This window comes from Heliangelus exortis, chromosome 1, assembly GCF_036169615.1.
Source record: "Heliangelus exortis chromosome 1, bHelExo1.hap1, whole genome shotgun sequence".
In the NCBI taxonomy this organism is placed as follows: domain Eukaryota; kingdom Metazoa; phylum Chordata; class Aves; order Apodiformes; family Trochilidae; genus Heliangelus; species Heliangelus exortis.
The window spans coordinates 191671973-191695091 of record NC_092422.1 but is presented as its reverse complement, the minus strand read 5'-3'; the positions used below and the strand labels follow the sequence as shown (position 1 = coordinate 191695091).

Genomic DNA, 23119 nt, shown 5'->3' with positions numbered 1-23119 from the left:
GTACATCAAAGTGTTGCTTTACAAAGCAACAAGCAACTGTACAAATAATTAGTGCAGCTCAGAGGTATAATGGGACAAGCCTGTGTGCCTGGCTGTAAGGTTACTAGATAGTTATTCATTCTCCCTCCTGCCATTGCTTCTAAAAACCTTTAAAAGTGCACATGCTCTGGAGAATATAATAAACCAATTTTGTGGACTATCAGCTGACTAACAGTGCAAAACAGCCCTCGCTTGAGATTTCCAGTTCACTGTGAGGTGACCACATGGCACAACTTCGGGTGCTTCTGTGCAAAGCACTGCCAAGGCTCAGCAGTTCCTCCTTGCCTGGGTGCAGGGTAGAGGATCTTCTTGGTGGCCTCTTCTCTGCTGTCCCAGTTTGAGTTATCTTGTGCTTGAAATGAAACCAGTTCATTTTGGGTTGCTTTCATGTATCACTTCTGGTTGGAAGACTTGGTCTATTGGTGTCACACCAATGCCAGGGAGGGGGTTCATCTCACCATATCTTCAGATTAGATTGCTCATTCCCTTCAGAAGGAGAAGGTAATTTTGGTTGGAGTATTTAGTGCAGTTCTGCTTCCAGCTCCCTCAGTTCCCTAGGGTTGATGTATTGTAGCATGCAGCCCCCTGCTATGTTAGCACAGAGCCCTCACCAAGTGTCTTTTGCTTGTAATGCTGGATAGAAGGCAGCATTAAGAGGTCAAGCAACTGGATTTTCTGCAGTCCAGGCTGCTATGGATGAGTAAATTCCTACTTAGTTTAAACCACACAAATGCTGAACTTTGAGACTCATCCATGTAGTAAGAGCTGATTCCTGGGACACAGAAATGCCTTCCCACTAAGCAGTAAATGAAGTGAGAATTATATTGTGGTTAGACAGAAGAAAGCCACCAATTCCTGTTTTTACAGTGTTTTCCATTATGCTGTACCTGTTTGCCAGGCAGCTGGAAGGCATGAAGAACAGGTTATGCAAATTCTTGTAGACTAATTATGAAGGCTTGCAGTCCCCATATCAATATTCTTTTTGAAAGGTGGTTGGTTTTGGTTTGGTTGTTTTTTGTTGTTTTTTATCCCACTCTTTTCAGCCGTGTCTGGATGATGTCTTTATATTACTTCAGGCATTATATGTTTTAATGAGTAAATTAAATTAATCCTCAAGAACGACAGAATAACCTTCAGACTTACATTTCCCTGACCCAGCAGCAAGCTCCTCTGGTGATCAGCTTTTCCCCTGGAAGTTTTGGAGGAGTCTGTCTCCATACTAGCTTTATCCTTCCTCTTGGCTGAGTCTGCCAGCAAGGTTGCTAGATACAGAAATCTTTTGAGTTTCTTGTGGATACCTCTTGACTAGGAATGATCTTTATTTTCTTAATCCAGCACCACAAAAGATTTGGTGTGAGAGATCGTTGAGTATTTGGTTAGAAGCCAAATAAACAAAAAAATTGCCCTGAAAAATGTCTGATAGTCTTGCTGTCATCACAATGCATGAGAAATACTTGACCTGTGCTATTTAATTGGCATTTAATAATGAAGCTGAGTTTTGAATTTTTGGTTGGAGGTGAGATCAAATCTCATGCTCTCTTGCTACGTGAAGACCCACACAAAGCAACCATTTTTATTTGAGCTGGGTGGATTGGGGCAGTGCCAGGCATTTCCTGCCTGCTGCCTCTCTGCATCACCTCCAGTTTTGCAGCATGGTCCATCAAGGGGATTTTGTGGCTAGGCAAAGCTAGAAAAAGTCAGGTTTTTATTGTGCAGAACATTTGCAGACTGGTATTACCCAGAAATTTTCTCTGAGTGTTCTGCAAACCATTACAAGCAATGACAAAAATGCAAGTTAGCTCTACTACACTGTGCAGAGGAGGGGGGGGGACATTTTTGTTTTTTGAAGAATGGCATTTTGATTTTTGAAAGATTTTGCTCTTACCAGAGAAGGGTTGTGTATTTCTATTAGCTTGGCCAAAGGGGCTTCTCCAATTTGGACAGAATTTTTCTCTGATGAGCTGTGTATAAAGCTGCAATCTGAGTCTCTCCTAATTCTGTCAAAAATAACCATAGGCTGCTTCTCTCTCTCCTGCTGTTATTAAGACTGTCTTTCATACCCTCCAACGACAGACGGCCTAGTTCATGTCTTTCCTCTTTTTTTGTATTGCTTGCCAGCTCTGCAAAGCTGAAACTGGACAAAGATGAGGAAGACAGGTAGAAAGCCAAGTTTTACTCACTTTGGAAAACTAGAGGAAAGCTGTCTTATTTCCACAGATATAGCACTGATAGTGCAAGCGTGGAAACTTGGCTTTATTACCTGGAAATCACAGGAATAGCTGCGTTTCAGTGAGTGATGATCAAAACATCCTCTGTCAGTAGCAAACTCCTCTTGCTTTCCAGAGTTTGCAGATCTCTGGTTCATATTGGATGTGTGAAAGAGCTCAGTAAAGTAATTTGACTTTGTGCTTATCTCCTGTTGTTTTGCAAGGCTTTTTCCTCTTGCTGCAACAAGAGAAATCCGGGAGATTAGGTAAACTACATACAAAAAAATGGAAAAAAAAAAAAAAAAAGCAGGAAATCCTGTAACACTGAAATTAATGGCAGTTTCAGCTTCTGAGGGCTAAAGGGATTCAAAGTCTAGGCCGATCAGCTCTCTCCATTCCCAATCCAGTTTGCTGCCTTTATCATTTATTCTGGGTGGATAGATGACTTTTTTTTCAGAGTGGTTGTTAAAGAGAGCTTCTGTAAAACCTAAAATACACAAGCTCAACATGAAGGCAGTATACACTGCCACCAAGATCTCTCTTCTTCCCCACTGTTCTCCCAAACCGGAAAGATTTTCTTGGCTGCTGTTGTTTTGGACTCCAAGTGCTGAAGCAAGCAGATGGCCCAGGGCTACTTCTGCCCACTGAAATGCAGCAGAAGAGTCTTGGGCCAGATCCACAATGTCATTTTGGTACCTTGCCCCTGCTTCAGTACCTGTTAATTCCTGTAGAGCTCGAGGTCCCCTAAAGCTTTGTGAGCATCAGCCTGCTCGTGCTCCTTGTTGGGTTTGTGTTGCAGGAAGCAGGGGAGAGGCACCTGGGTAACAACTAACTCCTAACTCTGTGTTTCCTTGTAGCTTTTTACAGACCCTTTATCAGATTAGAGGGTGGCTGCTGAGTGAACAGGGATGTGCTGTAGTTAAAGGCCAGTGTTTATTATTATCCTATTAAACATGGTAATTTCAGTCTACCAGGAAGCAAGTAAAGGAATCTGGTAATGAGACATTCATCTGCTGCATACAAGAGGGACTGGATGGGCAAATCATACAGGAGGCAGAAGTTATGTGGCTTCTTTGGGTTCCACTTCAGCTACAGTTAAACCCTTCAAAAATACTTGTGAGCAGACTGGGGGAACAGTTCTTCCACTACAGAAGGTCCCTGCTTACAGTGTCCCATTTTCTGTGGGAACAGAAAAGGGAACTTGAGCAGTACTAATGGGAGCAGGGCTGTGGCACTCCACTTGTCACACAAGCCCATCCTGACTGTCCTAATCAGCAGCAAAGACATTAACCAACCCTTCTTTCCTGCCCCTGCCTCATAGCTCAGCTGATTACACACTCCTGCTCCTCAAATATCAAAGCTTTGTGTTTGGCAAAACTATTTGAGAGATGTTTTAAAAGCTCCCCTCAGACATCACTCCGAGGGGCAGGGTTTCTCTCCACATTTTGACTTATTTTGAGTCTTGGATGCTCTCACAGGTCCACACAAACAGCTTAGCTTTTGAGATCCCACGAGTTGCATCACAAGCACATATGTTGTCAAAACTGCAGGACTTGGGACCACAGCCATTATGCAAGTGTGTTTTAAAATAAATTTTAGTGATCATGGACAAGAGATCTGTTACAATTGTAAAGTTGAAATCTTTCATGCACTGAATGAAAAATTGCCTTGTTTATTTTTTAAGCAGGTGCTTTGTGTACTCTATGATGTTTCACACCATGAAGAGTCACAAAAGCCAGATTTTGCTTTTAGATAAAAGTACAATGGGGAGGGCAAGCAAATGATAAAGTTGAGTTTTCAGCTCTCAGTCTCTGACTTTAGAATGTTTAAATTTAAACCTTAAAGAGCCTTAATTCTGTAATTTTATATGGCTTATAAGTAGGATTAGAAAACATATTAGCGATGTCAGCTGATTTTTTTTCTGAGTGAACAAATCTGATGGAGTTTTTCAAGGGGTTTCTCTGCAAGTGGACAGGTGTGAAATTGTGTGTATAATCAACCTGGATTTCCCAGGGGCATTTCACACAGTGTCACATAGGAGACTAATACATGCTGTTGCTGGTGAAGCAGAGAAGGGCCCATTTTCAAATGGAGAAAGGAGCTGGTTAGATGATCGAGGGCAGATTAGAATGGTGAAAGGTTATGGGCCAGGGGAAGAGAGGGAATGATGATTGGAGAGCAGCAGGGACTGTTATTGGAGATCAATATCTTTTCACTCTCTATGTAAATAGCTTTGACAGAATGAACCACTAACTTGTTATCCAACTTTTTGGATCATGCAGAAGGGACTGGATAGAGATGAAGCCATCTGATAACCTGGAGAAAACGGTCCAATACAAAGAGATTCAGCTGGGTAAAATGAACCATGAGCAAGAGTAAATTTGAGTTTTGAGTGAACACATATATGTTGAATGAGTGTATTTTTTCAAAGATTTGAGAGAAGTAGAAGATTTGAAGAGAGCACATATCATAAAAGGATCGACATGATGTTTTGTGTCCGTGTGGTCAAAAAGGCACAGAAATGTGAAGCTGTATAAATGGAAGCATTGAATATATCTTTCCAGGAAATACTGCACCACTTAAAGAAAGAGGGTTTTTTTGATCATGTTTAAACTACAGCTACCAATATTTAGTAGCATTCTATAGAAAGGGGCAGAGGTCCAGAGAAGAGCAGCATGATTTTGTATAAAGTCAGGGAGGGTTAAGCCATGGTAAGAGGTCTAAGAAGGTGAGCTTTTAAAGGGCTTCAAGCTCTGACTGAGAAAGAATACATGACTGTACCTTGGTTTGGAAAAAAAAGTTATAAGGGTATATGATTGAAGTTTCTGCAGTATATTGAAGTGCATACTGAAGGCAGGAGTAGATAAGTTCTTTCAATTAATATTAAACCCAGGGACTGCATAGCATAGACTTAAGGTTGAGAAACAGCAGGCCAACAGAAAAAAAAAAAAAAACACACAACTTCTTAAGTCAAACTTTCTTCCTTCACTTGCAGAGAGTAGAGAATGGTCTTCCTGAAGCAGCAGTAAGAAAAGTTCCTAAAGAAACTTTTCTCTTGCTTGCTTCCTTTTGGTATATATATTGGAAATATATTGGAAATAACGTGCAAGGAGCAGCATGAGACATGAAAGTGCCCCATGTTTCACCCCATAAGCAGGACGAGGTGTCAGGAATGTGGTACACACAGCTGACAGTGGGTCATATATGGCCAGGATGAAGAGAATCTGAGATTTCTGATGACCCCTGATGTTTTTGTATTGCTTTGAGGAGGGGGAGGAGATGAGGTTAAAGTCCCATTGCATAATTGACTGTAAACTTGTTGCCCACATAAATCAGTCTTGCTGTATATTCCCATCATTGATCATGGCAAAAAACAGAAAATTTTGTTTCCTTTCACACAGAAAATGGTCACAGCAAATCCAACCAGGTCAGATAATGCAGAAGTAGTGGAAGATCTTTGAAAAGAAAGTGTAACAAGAGCAGGGGTTTGTGACTGCAAGAGTAGAAGATGTTGGGGGGATTGGGTAGAGAGTGGTTTCTGATTGTGGTGTTTAAAGAATGGGACAGTGCACATAAAACCTCCCTTAGCCTTGTTTCTGAAGTTCTTATGTATGGCATATGAATGACTGGGACTGTAGCAGAATTAAGAAGGTTTTTTAAGCATCATTTCACTCTGTATTTTTACAGTATTTATCACAGTGGGGGCTTGGTACAGAAGTGAGGACTCTAGGTGTTGCTATAAGAAATTAATGGAAATAACACATCTCTAAGGGATTAAAGGAGATCTCTTTGGGGCTCATTGGTTGCACAGTTTTGTAGCAGCTTAAGTATGATTTAAATCTGTATATGAATTTTCAAAATTAGGCTAAGAGTGTATAAGCACATAATAATTACATCTATGCTGAAAAAAAAAGTGCATAAACTTTAACTACATTAATTGGTTTAGTTAAATTGATAGAAAAACTCCTATGCAGACCAGCCGTTAGGAGTAGGACTTCATATTCCAACTGTGGTTTTCTTAATTGATATTTAATGTTCATGTCTAATAAACACTTGGGGGAAAGACAAGCTAGGTAAAGGGATGTTTGAGCTTCCATTCAGGCATGAAATAAATCCAAGCACTTTCCAGGTATGTTCAACGACTCCAGGAATACTGGTGAAATTATGGGTTCAGGTTTTCTGACATTTCAGGGGAAAAAAAAAAAAAAAAAGGAAAAAAAATCAGAAAAAAAAAAAAAAAAAAAAAAAGAAGGGACTTGTTTGTGGTTTTTTTCCTAATTATATTTTAAAACAATTGAAGGTTAATGATTTAGAATTATGGAGCTTTCACAACAGTGGGCTTTTTCAAGACAATGCTGGAAATAATATTTTTCACAATAGTTAATAAAGGCAGGCAGTTCTGTGCTGCAATGTTTACTTCTTCAGCACACCATCCAACACCTACCTGTTTAATATTTTAGAATAACTTTTAAAAGTTCCCAAGTGTTCTTAAAATATAATGGGGTAATCTTTTTTTATAATGCCATCATTACATCAGAAAACCACACGGGCAGGTGGTTAAAACAGCCTTAACTTTCAATAAAATTGAAAAAAACCCCAGCTAATAAAATTTCATTGTTGAATCTGAATAATATGCCAAACCTCAGTCTCTCAAATATATAATCTCAAAGGTAAAAATTGTAATGCATGGAAAAATCTGAGTCAAGTCATGCACACACTCGCACACAGAATTAATCAATGGACATAATGCTCAGACATAAAATCACATCCATGTTTAAGTATTTTCAAGATTGGTGCCTAAATTTAAAATATATACCTCTGAAACAGTGCCAGATACTGTCAGTTTGAGATTTATGGTATCCAGTTTCTTCAGTTGCATATTAAAGCTCACATCAATGAGTTTAGATCTTTTTATGACATTGCTGTGGCACTGAAATTCTTTCCTCTTCCAATTTTCTATTAAATGAGTAAACATACAATATTTAGCTGCTTGCCACATAAAAAAGATGCATGTTTTTGTTAAAGAACAATCACTTCAAAAGAAAACAAAACACAACTCTTGCAGTCTTTCTCATTCTCTTCAGTTCTGATGTTTTAATCATTTCCTCATAACATAGAAGGAGGTTTTGCAAAGTGTTTGCAACCAGTCTGAAATCTTCACACATGTTGGCATGGAGCTCAAAGGAAGAAAACGTTTTACAATGGAGCAGTGTCAAAAATGAAGTGTAATTGTAGAGTAGCCTTATGAGCATGCATTTCAGCTGTGCTGCAGCTTCCAAGACTCTCATTTCCACCACAAGAATGGTGTTTTATTGCTTTAATCTTCTATTCTTGCCACCCTGCTAAAATTATCGACAAGTGCGTGTGCACACATATGCACAGATTAATTAAAAAAAAAATTAAAACCCTCAATATGAGAAGTTTTGTTCATGAAGTAGAAACAAGAGGTCCCAAGGAAGTAAGAATTTCTCCATCACTGCTGAGATGATGTGTGAGACATGGAAATATTACAACAATGAGTCGCAGTAAAAAGCTAAAGACTATGCAAAGTGTTTTATCATAAATATGCCATTGATTTTGCTACTTCTTGACATGAATTTTAAACCACAGGAAATCTTTGAAAGGATGGCTGTTACTCTTTATAATTTTTAAATACATTATCAAATGGATATGTGTGAAGCATTTGCAGTGCAGAATAATTAGTAGTTCATTACTTCCATCTTCCCAGCCACCATACTTTGTCACCCTGCTGGAGCAGGGTAGCAAGAGGACAGTACTGAGCATGCTTTAGGTCTGATAAGACCCACAGCCTACCCTGGTGTCAGATTTGTGTCATAGAGATGCCAGGAAAGGATGTGTTGTGCAGGTGTAAAGTTACTTTTTTTTTTTTTTTTTTTTTTTCAGATGTCAGTTCCATAGTGCACTGTAGCCATTAGCATATTTCAAAAGAACAGCAAATAACTCCCTAAGGATAAAGTCTGGTAGTGGCTTCTAAGCCTGGTTTCAGCTTACCTCAAGCCAGGGAGCTATGGGGAAGGAGGCTGCATATGCCATACAAATCTCCTGGTCCATCAATCTCAGGAAAGAAGGCACTTTCAGGAATCTGCATCTTCCTAATTGCTTATAAAACCACTCTGAGACAATCCAGTGAATAAATTAAATGTGAATGTTTCCAGTGATCTTTCTGGATTTTCACTGCACCTAATTACTGTCTAGTCTATGCCCATGAGGATGCAGTTTTAAGTGGGATGTTAGACTTTCACTGAGCAGATTAAACTCTGTGGTGCATAAATTCATTATTATTTGTGGGGGAAAAAAACTTCAGTGTCTACTACCTCATGGTTTTAATTTAAAATAAAACTACTAAATCTGAGTCATGCATTCTTTTAGAAGAAGAAGATGAGCTATAAAGAGGTGGAAGATCTTTTCTAATAAACCACGTCTCTTATTTGCCTAACTGAACTGGGGAAATTTATGTTTCAAACAATAATTAAACTGTCCTAGTAGCTCAAGATGTTATGCTTTCAATTGCAATTTTAGGGAGCTCTACTGCAGTAAGGAGTAGATTAATATAATGTACTGCATGAAACTTTAGCTGCAAGGATGAACATGGCACAGTGAGGAGCAACTCTGATGCTTCAGCTGTAGAGCTCCAAATGGTTTGCGAAAGGAGAGAAATAGCATCACTCAATTTTTACCAGCTGTAAGAAATGAGATAGAGGCCTACAGGGACTTTTCTGAAAAATTTTGAGACACTTTGAGCAGGCAGAGAAGAACGTTCTGTCTGTGCTGTTATTGTGTCACCAAAATCAAATCTGCTCCCTTCATTCTCGGTGCTTGGATTCCTGGGCTGGCTGACACAAAGGTTTTGTTATGTTAATACTGCTCAGGTGAGATTTGCGTTGATTTATTCACATAGTGATCATATCTGATGAAGACTGTGGTTAGAAAATGAGTGTGGAGCAGACCCATAGGCACCCACACCCACTTTCCCTTTGCTTCCCGTAATTAAAACAATGAGTATTAAACAACAGGATTCCTTTATTATTGCAGATCATGGGATATAAAAATCATTGTACATTTAAAATGGACTGTATTAACCTGAGTAATTCCACCAGGGCTTCAGTTTCTATAGTGAAAAGTGTTGTGTTGTCTCTGGCTCAATTAGATTTTTCTCAGTGTCAATTTTAATTCACTTCACCGGAGCGTGGGGGAACTCTCGATGGCAGGGAAAATGTTACTTCTGAATGAGAGCCTCCTGTATCCCACATTTTATTTAAGAGTTTTAAAATACTTCACAGCCCCAAGTTTTCCCTTGAATGTCTGCTATTGTGTGCCATAAGAGCTGAATGAAATTGCTTGATGTTTCTTAATGCAATGAGCATCTGGGTTTGAGCAGAAGGGTGGAAATGGGGAGAGCAAGATTCTCTCAATTCATTTCATGCTTAAACAAAAAATGAACCCTTGGCACACTTGGATGATCAAATTGTCACAATTGTGTCAAATGTTTCTAACCTCTACAAACATTCTGAAGGGGCCTAGCTGAAGGTTGGAGAGGGACTTTTTTTAGGGCCGTACAGTGATATGATGAGGGGGAACAGAAAGATGGGAGATTTAGATTTGATATTAGGAGGAAATTCTTTACTCCAAGGGTGGTGAGACACTGAAACAAGTTACCCAGAGAAGTAGATACCCCATTCCTGGAAGCATTCAAGGCCAGGTTGGATGAGGCTTTGAGCATCATGGTCCTGTGGCAGTTGTCCCTGCCTGTGCCAGGGTTGTATGAACCAGCTGATCTTTAAGGTCCCTTCCAACCCAAACCATTCTCTTATTCTGTGATCCACCTGGCCATTGTTAGAGAGATGTAAAAACTAAGCAGCAGAGTTTCCTTTTGCAATGCTGAGGCCAGGGCAGAGTTTGTTAGACCTGAGAAGTGGGGCTCTTTCCCTTTTAGACTTGGCATTTCTCACCTCACCCGAGTGTCTGCACTTTGATGTGGACTGCTCAGCTACACTCTGCTTGGTGCACACTGCTGGCATAGCCCAAAACCTACTCTTTCTTCCCTAATTTTAAAGGGTCAAATGGAGCAGATTTTTAATTTGAGGGTGCTTCTCATTGTTGTGAGAAAGGGAAGACAAGAAAAAGAGCCTACAATAGAGCTATATGGCAATTTTTACCATTACAAGGGCCTGAAACATCCACTGTGTATAGGGGTGGCTTTCCAAACTGCTTGTTTCCATCATGCTCAGCAGGTTTCTCTTCCTGTTTCTATACCTGTTCTTCCAATATTTCATCAAGCTCTCGAGACAGTAGGTTTATGGATATTTGTGCACACTTAAGTTTGATGTTTGGTTGTTCTTTTGTTTTCTTTAGTTTTGTTTTATTGACACCTCCCAGTTTCCAGTTTTGCCAATGATTGAGACTTTTTTCCAGTATATCACTGGGGTGTGTATTGGGAAGCACAAGGGAATGTCACCAAAACCAGTCAGCTTGGTCAGTAGATGTGAATCTCTTCTCACTGCAGCATGGTGCTGGAGTGCCCCACAGCTGATGATAATACCAGTTTGTGTATGAAAGGTGAATATGAAATTGTCTCAGAAGAGGCTGTTTTTCAGAAGAATCAAGCAAAATTCTCTACCACTGCTACTACTTCTTTAAAGTTGTGGTTTCCTAGTGTGTATCTCCAAGCCTTTCAATTTCCAACACTGTTAGCTTTCCTCTCCAGTCCTTAGTTCTTAGCATGCAATGCCTTTTGGTGCTTTGTTTCTTGCTTCTTCTTGCTAGGGTATATATTGAGTTAAAAGGTGCTATGTGAAAGTGGAGAATTATTATTTTTATTATTATTATCATCATTATTTAGGTGCTGCAATCTAAGTAGTTTAAAAAAATCTCACAACTAAAGGTCAGCCTAGCTTGTAGGTTTACACATGCACAGTACAAGTAACCTTCAGAAATTTCCTCATGACAAGATAAGTGCAGCAATTATATTTAAATGAGTGCTAGAGAAAATTTCACTGTAAGCTACATTAGCTGAAGAGTATATGCTGTAAGAGGATTTAATTGAATTAATGTTACTTGCTATCAAATGGTCCATCTAGTGTATTGCCTTATTACTAAGAATAATATTTGGCTCATAAAGACCCCTGTTCCACTAGGCAGACAGTCCTGATGACTTCAGCAAGTGATTAAAAGTTAAAGCATGTTCTTCACTACTTTGCTGAATAGGAACAGGCCTTGAAGCTAAGAACAAGCATAGGTGTATGTACATGACAGGTAATCACTGAGCCCTTCAGGAAGGCTGTTCATCTTCGAGGTGGTTTTCCAAGTGTCTAAGGAAGGTGAGGTTTTTGAACAGAAGTGTCCTTCCTAGTTTGAGTGTGTCTGTTGTGGGTAAGGGCTGCACCAGGACGAGCAGCCCAAGCACACCTTGTGCTGCACAACAGAGGTGTCAGGGTGACCCATGCTGGGGCTTCAGAGCCTCTGCTGAGGGCAGGAACTGCTCGTGATGGCAGAGGGATTTTGTTGAATAATCGTGGTGGTATTTTTAATGCTGTTATTAATGCAGGATTCTCGCTCTCGCATTACAGGGAGATGTGGCAATGAGAGCCAGGAAGGTATTTTGTGTGACTTCCTACATGAAAGCAGAAATGCAAATAAGCTACGTTAACATATTCACGTTTTATAAATGGAAAACTCAGACGCCTGGAAACACAGTGACATAGCCAGAGATGCTTCAAGCCACTGATAAAGATATCCACAATTTCCCTACTCTGCTCTTATGTTTTAACCATTAAGGAGAAAATGGGATATAGCGGATGTTTTTGCAGAATATTTTTGAATGTCAAAAATATCACTGAAGTTTGCATCTCCTTTGTTTTCCTTTCGTATGCATTCTTTTAAAAAGGGAATACATGAAATCTAGCAACAAAATCTTTTATTCTCCATTCGTTCAGCAACAAAGGGGAAAAAATGGTTTTGAACTGCTTTTTTGAGGAAATTGGTAAACAATGGAATAGTTTCTGCAGCAACTTTCTTTATTATGAACTGAATCAAATGGCAAAAGTTTTAATTCACCCACGCATCTTACATTTTAATGATCCACATGCCACTCCTGAACCTCACCCACCCGTGTTTATGCATGCAGTTGACATTCTGTTACAATCAGTAAGGCACATGCCATTCAAAGGACTTACAGTCTTCTCTTTGTTTTTGTGGCTTTGGGTTTTTTTGGGGAAAAAGGGAGAGTAATTGCCCGTGTCAACTGATGTTCCTTACATGGCATTGTTTGGCTCTCTTAAAAAACCATTGATCTGCTTTTCCCCTGTGAAAATACTCAAGGTCTCAGTTCACAAAAGAGAAATCAGCATGTAAAGCAGCAGACTAACAGTCTGTGCTGCAAGGAGCAAGAGTGCAATATTCTGTGCAGCAAATGTCAGAAGTGCTTGCAATCTTAAAAAAAAAAAAATTCAAATATTTAATTAGGATGAGAGACATTATTACTATTGCAGTCAGATGTGATTTGGGGGAACAATCTGTTTAAAAGCAGGGCATTTTTTTCATACATTTGTGTGTAATATTTTTTATTCAATATCCACTAGGCAGCATCTGGCACAAATCGTTCCTCTTTCTCCTTAAGTTTCTCCCTTTATTTTGTATTTTAGGAGGCTATTACAGAAGGTAATTTGGTGTCTCCCATTGTATGATCATGGCTTTAACTTTTGATTGACTGCTTAAAGGAAACAGGGGGAAGGGGAAAAAATAAGTTGTCGGGTTTTTTTTCTTTTTTTCTTGGGAGCATAGAGTATTTAGACTTCATGGAGAGTGCCCATAGTACCTCGTGTGCACACAGCAGAAGTGCAACCTACCCTGGTGTGATCAGGGTCCTTGTGCCACAGATAACAAAGGACCTAAAATCTGGGGATCCAGTCTTGTTCACAGGCTCTGATTATCAACTGCTGTTTGTGTTGCAGATTCATGTAACAGATTGTACCATATGCTGTAGAAACAGATTGATAAAATGATCTTTGTCCTGAAACATTGATGGCATAGATGAATGAGAAAGATTGTGCAGTGAAAGCTGCACAGCACAGATGCCAGAAGTTTGGACCCATGTCCTCAACAAAAAGGGCTTTATGCATGTTTATTGAAGCAAAGATCTGTTCTTGCTGATCTTGCTGCCAAAGGCTGAAATTTTAAGAAAGATTTAAAAGGAAACAGCACAAAAATCATTAGAAAGTGAGTAGGAGAAGGGAATGTGCCTACTTCTTTTTTTTTTCCCCCCTCTTCTTCTTGTCTAACAGCATTTCTCCTACACTTGCCAAATTGAGCATGTCAGGGAAGCAGACTTTGGAACTTTGGGTAGCTGATCACAGCCTTGGAACAACGCCCTGAAAAAAAAAAAAAAAAAGAAAAGAAAAAAGCTGGGGAGTGCAGGGCTGAGGCTTTGGTGACCTGACTCTGGGAGGCACTGCTCATGGAAACTCTGACACTCTGGAAATGATGATGAGAGCAAGCCTGAAAACTTGGCTTGTTCTCACCAGGCTACTCAAACAGGAAAATTTCTAATACTTAATGTCATTTTCATCGTCCAGGGCATATAAAGAGATCATCCACTTATGCCCTGTGTGGTTAAGAAAACCAAGAATTACTCATCTTACTTGTTGAAGTAGCTGATGTGCATTTCAAAGTGCCTGGATGTTAGCTTGCTGGAGGAAGGAGAAGTGAGCATTAAGATAAATTCCAATGAAAATATTTTTGTGGAAATAGATTGCCCAATTAATACAGATCATCTGCAGCTGGAAGAATAATGATTTAAGTCTGTTTATATGTTTTATTAAATCAATAAACTATTTACATGAAAATGGAGGTGTCTGGAATTGCGAACAGCTCTTTCAGAGGAGCTTTGCTTAGGGATGAGAAATGATTTTGCCATTTCGAAACACTCCTGTTTCTCTTTCACATGAAAGTGCTCTTTCACTAGAATTATTAAAGAAAACATTTTCATCTCTGAAGTATTGCTGATATTTTGGCAATGGCTGTGGCCAGTAGCCCAAGTGATGGGAACTGCTGAGAGCTCAGGGTTGAAACAACTTTTGTTGACTTTGTGGTAGAACAAATTTTATGTCTGAACAGGACATAAAACTTAGACCCACATGGTTGTCTGGGCTGGAGGGACGATGGAACCTGAATGTGCTGGGAGCCAGGGCTCAGCTGTCCCTGACTGCTCATGGCTGAGTTGCTCTGGCCTTGGTCAAGAGAGATGGGTCTCTAGATCAGGCAAAAAGACCTCAAATTCCAGGATGCAAAGGTCTCAGGTTTGGAAACCTAACTGGACTGAAAAAAGACCTGCTAGTTCATCGAGTTTGTTGTCTGCCAAATCCACACTTGTTCTGCTTAGTGCATTCCTAAATGTTTTGTCCAATTTTATTTGGAAGTAGACCATGGGATGCTGTTTCCAGCTCCCCCCCTTCCTACAAGATGAAGTGTTTTATAATTGTACTTTAAATGCACAGTCCTAACATTTTTTTTTCTGGTATTTTGTTCCCCTGACTTTATTTTCTGTTGTATAATCCCTGTACTTTGCTAATGCTGATGAACAGGAGGAATACATTTTCTGTCAAAATAGTACTGGGGATAAACTCTGCCTAAGATTTTGGCTGACCCCCTCATCAGGCGTAGCTCAAAAAATTAATTTGTCATTACCCAGGTGCTATGCACTAAGCTTTACTGGCATAGAGGAGGCCACATACTGTATGTTCTTTGGAAAGAAAAAAAGTGGTCATGTAATCACTGAGACAGTAAACAGTCATTTCCAATCTAGTAATATTTTATATGAACTGGCACTGTATGCTGTATATCATCCATCTTGCTAATCCTTGTTCCACATTACCTCCCACTTGAGGCCAAGAACATTACAGCTGTGCCAGAAAGTGGGTGGAAAAATAGCCTTATTATTAACCTAAGTTGAAAACATAATGGCTTTTTGAATGTCTTCATTCACAGATGCAGTCATACTAAAATATTAATACCCCTAGCTATAGAGAAACAGAACTTTCATTTAAAATCCATTGTCCATGTGTGTTGCAAAAGTAAAAGCCTTAAAAAAGTGTTGTGGATGCCCTGTACCTTTTGCTTTATGTCTTATAGTGTAAACTGCAGTATTCTGAAGTAATGGGGGTAAGAAATTCTTCAGTGTAGTTTTTGAGCAATGTTGGTGCCATCACGAGCATCATGTTGTGCTAACTGAGAGCTTCTCCAGTCTTCTGTTTCTTTTTAAACATGGGTAGTAATTAAATGGATGTTGGAACACAGATGATGACTTTTTAGTCCCATGATCAAGTAGAGATGCATTGCCAATGACTGTGTTTGTTTAAATCTCAACCCCGGTGGAGGCAGAAATATTCAAGATTTGCGTGTTTTCTGGGAGCAGCCCTCAGAAAGAGGGAAGAAAACTGCAAGCCTCACCTGATTGATCTTCATAGCACCCTAGAATCCTTGATTTACAAGAAGAAATGAGGCACCTAGCAGTGAAAACTGAGTAAATGCAGCACAGCATCACTGAAAAGCCACAGAAAAAGGAGATGATGCTGTTCTGCAGCTGTAGTCATGGTTTGTCCTTCCTTGGTCTGTAACCCACTTCTGTGTATGTCTTCCCAGGTAAAATATGAGTCTTCCAAAAAACCTCTTTGGGAGGTGTAAGAGTTGCTCTTGAGTATTCAGGAAAAAAAACAAAAACAAAAAAGCCCACAACAAAAACAAAACAACAAATCAATCTGGATTGTACTAATTTGTGCCTAGCATGAAACAATGTGTCCCCTTTTAAAAAGCAAAAGAAAGATCCAAACCTACATTGTATTAGGCCATGTGGTGTAACTCAGCCTAATTGTTTTAGAATTCAGAACTGTTTCATCATTTTAAATTGGGCTTGTCTGATATTTAGTTCCACATTTTTGATAACTCCACGGGACTAATCTGAAGCCTGCTGTTGCACATGAAAAGCTTTTTTTATCCTATCTCTTAAGACTGATGGAATGAGAGGAGGTTGGCAAGTAATCGCTTGGTTATCTCTGTGTCAAAGCTTATGATATGCATTATAGTGAAAACGTGCAATATGCAGTTCCAGAAATAATTTTTGCTATACATTAAGGTTTATCTTTCTTGCATACAAAATGCAAGAGTGAGTAATGCTGCCATCTGATAGAGAATTTCAATTTCTTGGAAATATCTTTAGATTTGCTCTAATAAGGCTTAGCAGGAGCCAAAATATTATACAAGATATGTGTCCCAGTCATAGCAGGACTTCACTCCAATATTACCCTATCCTCCATCTTAAGTGGGAAAAGAAATTTCACATTTTTAGGACATAATTTTGCCATTTCTCTGTTGACCTGGTGCACTTCATGGATAAATAGAAATGTGAGGGGTTTTTTTGTTAAAAGACCAAGCAGTGCTCGGTACCAATAGGAACCGACAGCTGTAAGGCTCATTTGACAATCTAACCTCTTGCCACCAACCATCCCGCAGTTCTCTTCGAGAAAAAGTTCTTATAGCTTTTCCTTTTTTAAAAAAGGATAATAACGTGTTGATTAAGACAAGGGCACACTGTAACATCTAAAGGGTACCACTACCAAAATATTATTGTTATTCAGGTTGGTCTTCATGCAAAATGAACAATGGAAAAAAAAAAAACTTTTGTCAGAGAAGGAGCAAAGGCTGAAGATGAAATACTGTGCAAGGACTCCTTGGATTTATTTATTTATTTGATTATTTCCCTCCCCACCCACCCCCAGCTTTCAGATGAGACTGAGGACTTTGTTCTGAATCCCTATGAATTTTTGGTAGCAAACCAAAGTACCATTAAGCTCACAGCCATTATATTTTGTTGGATGTGTTGCTGTGGCTGCCACGGTGAACTGTGGAGAACACTGTGCAGAATTGTGCTACTACAAACCTGATTAGATACATTCAGAATCCCCAAGTTATTGATGCCAAGGAACACTCAATAGTTTCATCTGTTTTGCAGAGAAGCTTCAGTCTAAGCTTTCCTGCCACTGCCTGCTCAAGGCCACCTTTGACAGCCACAGGAGCCCACACATAGCTGTTCAGGCACTTGTTTTGTTCCTTTTCTCTATTTTTCCTTCTCCCTCTGATTAAGTTGCCAATCATCCAACTTTTTTCTCTTCTTGTCTTGATAAGTTGCCAATCATTTCATACAGTCTGTACCTCTCTAGCCAACTATTTCTCTTGTCATAACTTGGAAACAGGCTGCTGACAATTTATTTTAAATCTTGATTTGATTAAATTCCATGTCTTTGAAGAGCCATAAGCCTATATATCATGGTACTGTCTTGCTTGGATTTCTCTGAACTGCTTTTAATTAGAGCGCTTGAGTTGTGCCCCACAGGTCATCCAGAACACTCCCAATATTCCCTTTCTTTAATAGATACTAAATATTGGTGAATAGATTTTTTTTAATCAGTTTTCCAAATCACGCATGGTTGATAGTATCAAGAACTAAACCAGTATTAAGACTTCTGGGAAGATTTACATTTTTACTTGCATGATACACGTGGTTCTACTAATTTGCCCTGGTTAGTGACTATACAAAGACTGCAAAGTAGCAGTGTTCTTCAGGAAGGTTTTCAAGAAATAAATAGCAATGAGAAATTAAAAATATTTACCATGAAGAGTATCTTTAAAATTAATGTTTGTGAGATTGAAAACTAGTTTTCTGGGGAAATAATGAGAACCCTGATTCTGGGAAATCTACAGATAGGAGCAGATAAAACTTTGGAAGAATTACACGTGGAAGTGTAATGCTGTCCTCTCTGGGAGGAGAGCTTGGCTGGATTTTCCTGTCTAACAATTTTATAATTCTATTAAAACTGCTTTCCTAGATTTGCAAGATTATGTTTTCTCCCAGTATTTATGCTTCATTAGTTCATTTTCCAGTCACAAAAAGAAGACTGCACAAATCATCTTAACATGTATATTCTGTTACATGTATTCTGCATCTCCCTTTGTAGGTTTTACATTACTTAATAAAAAACCCAACCCAAACCAAAAAACAAGCAAACAAACAAAAACCAAACCAACAAACAAAACCCAATCTCTTGTTGTTGTCTGGGATAACAGTCTCTTACCACAAATATTTTCCTTGCTCCTGTGAGGCTGCCCAGGCAAAGTGAAACATCAGCTGCAATTCTTCATCAGGACACTTTATTTTTACACTCTTAGTCTCTGCAAATCAAGATGCTCTGCAAGGGGCAAACGTGGGTCAGGCTGGGAAGCTGTTGTGAGATCCCCCTCAAATACCTCTGAGATTGAGCTTTCTGAGCATGGATTCCACACACAAAGTGTGTTCTTCATTTTCATTGCTTGTGTTCATTAAGTGCTGCCGTTTATTTTTGTGTGTCTGCACAAATATATGGCTTTATTACTAAAGTGGTTTGTTTATCTTTGCTGCTGCTGCATTTATTTTAGCACTCATCTAAACAATTAATTAGGGAAACACTTGAGTGCCGAATACACTTCTTCAGTAGCACTTGGTTGTGTTTTTATATTTCCAGGAGCATCAAGCATTTAAAAAAAAAAACAAACCTTGTGCAGGTTTTTTCTAACCGTGCCTTTTTCTACGTTATTTGAAGCTTTCACAGGCAGAGTTTATTGCTTTGAAAGATCATGGGCCCTGTTGGGAGTTCAAAGCTAAGTTAAAATGATGCTTAAAGTTCAAAGGCTCTGTAGAGTTGCATCTTCATCTGCATAAAATTGTTTCAACCACCTAGAAAGACCGAAGAGTCGACAGGATTTTCTTCTATTTCTTTTTTATTATTGTTACCAAAACTTAATTGTAGAGTAAATGTGTTGCTGCTAACAAGTTCAGGGAGAGTGAAGCTCCTTAGATGAAACACTGCTTGAAGGTGCACATGGTGCAGGAAAGATTTGACACGAGCTGTGACCCTGTGAGAGGGAAACTGCAAATGCCTGGAACTGATTGCGAGGTCTGTGAGGGTTTATAATGCTAAAGTCAGGAAAGAAATGAAACTGTTTGACTGCATCTTGGGCAACCAGAGCAGGGTGCATGGCATATCCAAGCAATGGATCCAAGTTTTAAAGATGGGGAAAAGAAACACAACTCTTAAGATGTGTATATTGTAACAAATCATGACTCAGAGTGGAGGATTTGTCAGTTCTTCAGCCAGCAGTGAATGGAGCCCCCTATTAGGTGGCTTGGCCAAAACCAGTAAAATGTCAGGTCAGGTGGTGTTGGGGGAAAACAGGTCTTCATTAACTGAATTCAGGGCACTTTGAGACAATATTTCAGCTAGCATTTCTCCCCATGCTGCATAAGTGCCCCTTAAGCCAGATAAAATGTCTTCTATTGATTTCTTCCATTTCTTATGAGCAAACTTTCAGAGGAAACATTCCAGACTTGCAGGTATAGCTCTGCTGATACTCAGGTTGCTGTTATTGCAGTATCTTTTTACCTCAGTCCTTTTTTTTTTTTTTTTTTTTTTTTTTTCCCCAGTGCTTTCTTCACAGTATTCCTTTATTCCTTTGAGCTGAGGGATTTTTGTTGTTTCCATTTTCCAAGGAGAAGCGAGGGCACAGGGAGATTAAAGGCCAGATTGTTCAAAAGCATTTAGGCATCTAAAGATTCGGATGGGCATTGAACACTATTTTCAGAACATCAACACCCTATTCCTAGATATAAATTATCTGAGGTCAGATTTAGATTCCCTTGCAAAAATTGCATAGAAGTCTTCCAGATCCAAAGAAGTGTTGAAACCAGCCCATAGACCATCTTCTAACCAAGTTTCCTGGGTAAGGGACACTCTTGGGGTTTTTTTGTTCTTTTTTGTGACTGGTTTTCATTGTGTCAGCAATAGCAATCTTTCCACCTTATGCCTTCTTTTATAATTCCTTCTCCTCTTGCTCTCTTATCTGTTTGTAATGCTAGATCTGGCTTTTCCTGTATTCTCTTTAGAAGACACAGGCTCAGATTTCTAGAGTTGTCAGGGCTGTGGGTGGATAGGTGGTCTTGTAGTACTGAAGAAATGCTGGGATTTAAACAAAACCTCATCGTGTCAGAGACAGCAGGACTGGATAAACCATAATTTCAAAAATATATCCTGAGTTCAGCTTTTGAATTAATAAATTTCTTGATGTATTTCTGAAAACAAGGTGTAACAGACATTCTTATTGTCTGGCATACCTGTGCAAAATAGTCTCGGTGAATATTTTAATATTTTAATTTAATTTAAGATGATATTTTAATATCTCTAGTTCTGTTTTAAAAAACAAAACAAAGCTTAACAAAAAAACCCCACATCAAAAGCAAACAAACAAAACAAAAAGGGGCAATTCCTATGTTCTTGAAACAAACAAAACAAAACAAAAAGGAGTAATTCCTATGTTCTTGCTATGTAAGAACTCATCTTGTGTGTGAATTTGATAATGATTGAGAGCTGGTTCCCAACTGATGAGTACAACAATAAAACAGTAATTTAACTGATGTTGTTTGCTGAAGTTAAATAAGCTTGCAATATATTTCTGAGGAAGTTACACTGCCTTAGTAGGGGTTTTTTGGGAAAGCCACTAAAATTCCTTCACTGCTGTTCCATGCAATCCAGCACTGGCTGAGGTTGGAAGGAACCTCTGTTCAAAGTAGGGTCACCTACAGCAGGTTGCTCAGAGCTGTGTCCAGGAAGATTTTAGTATTTCCAGGAACAGAGAGTCCACAACATCTCTGGGCAGACCATGCCAGCACTTGTTTAGCTTTACAGTAAAAATGTTTTGTCCTTATTTTCAAATGGGTTTTCCTGTTATTTAATACATGCCCATGGCCTCTTGTCCTGGCTCTGGTCACAACTGAGAAGGCTCCATCTTTTTTAATCCCTCCCCATCAGGTATTTATATGTAGAATCATAGAATGGGTTGGGAGGGATCTTTAAAGATCATCTAGTCTAGCCTGTCTGCAGTGAGCAGGGATGTCTTCAGTCAGATCAGGCTGCCCAGAACTCCATCCAACCTGACCTTGAATGCACTAAGAAGAACCCCCTGAGCCTTTTCTTTTCCATGCTCAGCAGTCCCAGCTCTCTCAGCCTGTCCTCATATGAGAGATGGTCCAGCCCCTCCATCATCTTCACAGCCAGTCACTGGACTCCCTCCTCTATGTCCACATACTGGGGAGAGTAGAACGGGACTCCAGATACATCTCCATAAGGCTAACCAGAGGGCAAGGATCTCTGACTGACCTGCTGGCAGTGCTCTGCCTGATGCAGCCCTGGATGCCACTGGTATTTAACCAGTGAAAATGGTTTCCAGTGCAGAACATAGGTTTTTCTTAGAGACAGTGTAACCTTATAAGTTGCATTTAACTCGCAATATGAAAGATTTTAAGATACTGAGGAAAAAAAAAACCAAGGTAAAGCTATGCTATTCTGAGTATTTTGCACTACAGAGTTGCCTCCTAGTTGAACAAGGACTTGGTGTTGCACTGCAAAGAAGTTTCATTGAGCAGTGGTCTTGGAAGGCTTATTGGTGAAAACCAGTCTTTAGTGATCCTTCTCAAGCATTCAGGTGAAAGAAAACATAGAAGGAAATCCTGGACTTAAGATGTGTGTGCTAGGAGGTTTGATTTGCTACTAGTGAATATCAGAGACTGTAGGGCTTTTGAAATTCCATTAGGGAAAGATGTGTCCCTGCCTATGTTAATTTATGTAAACTTGATCTTTGCAGAGTCTTTTTGAATTGAAATACAATGTCACACCAGTTTTCAGCTGTAAGAATAGATTTATAAGGGAGGACATCTTAATTTTTCGTTTCCTTTTTTTTTTTTTTTGGCATGTGAGTTTATGTTTGGACGTCTTTCATCCACTAGTCAGCCCAGCCCATTACAGCTCAGCTTACACCCCAGCACACAGTGATGTTTCTTTTAGGAACACATTAGTTAGTAATGACATCAAATTACCTTGGTGCTGTAAACCTGATTTGTATGTATTTGTCTACCCTGCCACAATGTATATCATCTAATTCTGCATCTGCTTTTTCTTCCTCCTTTATCATGATCTACTGCAAAAAATAAATGAGTATTACTAAGCTGCAGGTGTGGAAGTTGGACCCTTTCTTCAAAAGTAAACCACAGAGTACCAGTGCCATTTGCTTCCCAGTCATTGGCACAGGCAGCAGGAGAATTCAGGAATTTGCTAAAAGCTGTCATTGTCCTATATGAGAAAATGTACATTGAAATTCTTCAGATACTTTAACAGCTATTAGCCTTTTAAAACTGTTTAATGTAAGTGGCTTATTTCAGAGAGCAAGAAAAGCAAATTCTGGCAATTTTGCCCTTGATATCTTTTCTATGTGTGTCGCACTTTAGTCAAAATTTACATAATAATGGAGAGGGGAGTGTTGTGGCACGCAAACCAGTGAATATTACTTCTTAGTTGCTTTCCCAAAAGACTTAAAAATGCAGCAGATTTCATCTAGGTCAAAATAAGGAAAAAAAAAAATTAAAAAATAAAGAAAAAAGGGGGGGTGGGTGGGGGGAAAAGCAGTCTTCCATTTTGTAGGCAGAGGACATTTATAGAGAGCATTTGTATTCACAAGGGTAGGGGAATGACAGAGTGTGACTCCTCCAAAAGAGCTCCCCGGTGCAGCTGAAGGCTGACAGCAAACTAGGACTTGTGGCCAATTAACAGAAAGACCGTCATAACTTGCAAGGCATGGAGAGGAAAAAATTGAGCTCTGTGGGATCATTTTTCACTGGCCATTTACAGGGCTGTTACTGGCCTGGAGCATTTGTGCTCTAATGGGTTGGGGGCGGTTCGGGGCACGTCGGGGCTGGTGCATTGCCACCCTGGATGTTATAA

The 23119-nt window shown here is 39.4% G+C and overlaps 1 protein-coding gene across 15 annotated transcripts in view; it reads left to right on the top strand.

Annotated features, from left to right (window-relative positions):
* The window catches only part of CELF2 (CUGBP Elav-like family member 2), a 374712-nt gene that overhangs the window by 245361 nt on the left and 106232 nt on the right, over nt 1-23119 (top strand). The window lies entirely within an intron of this gene.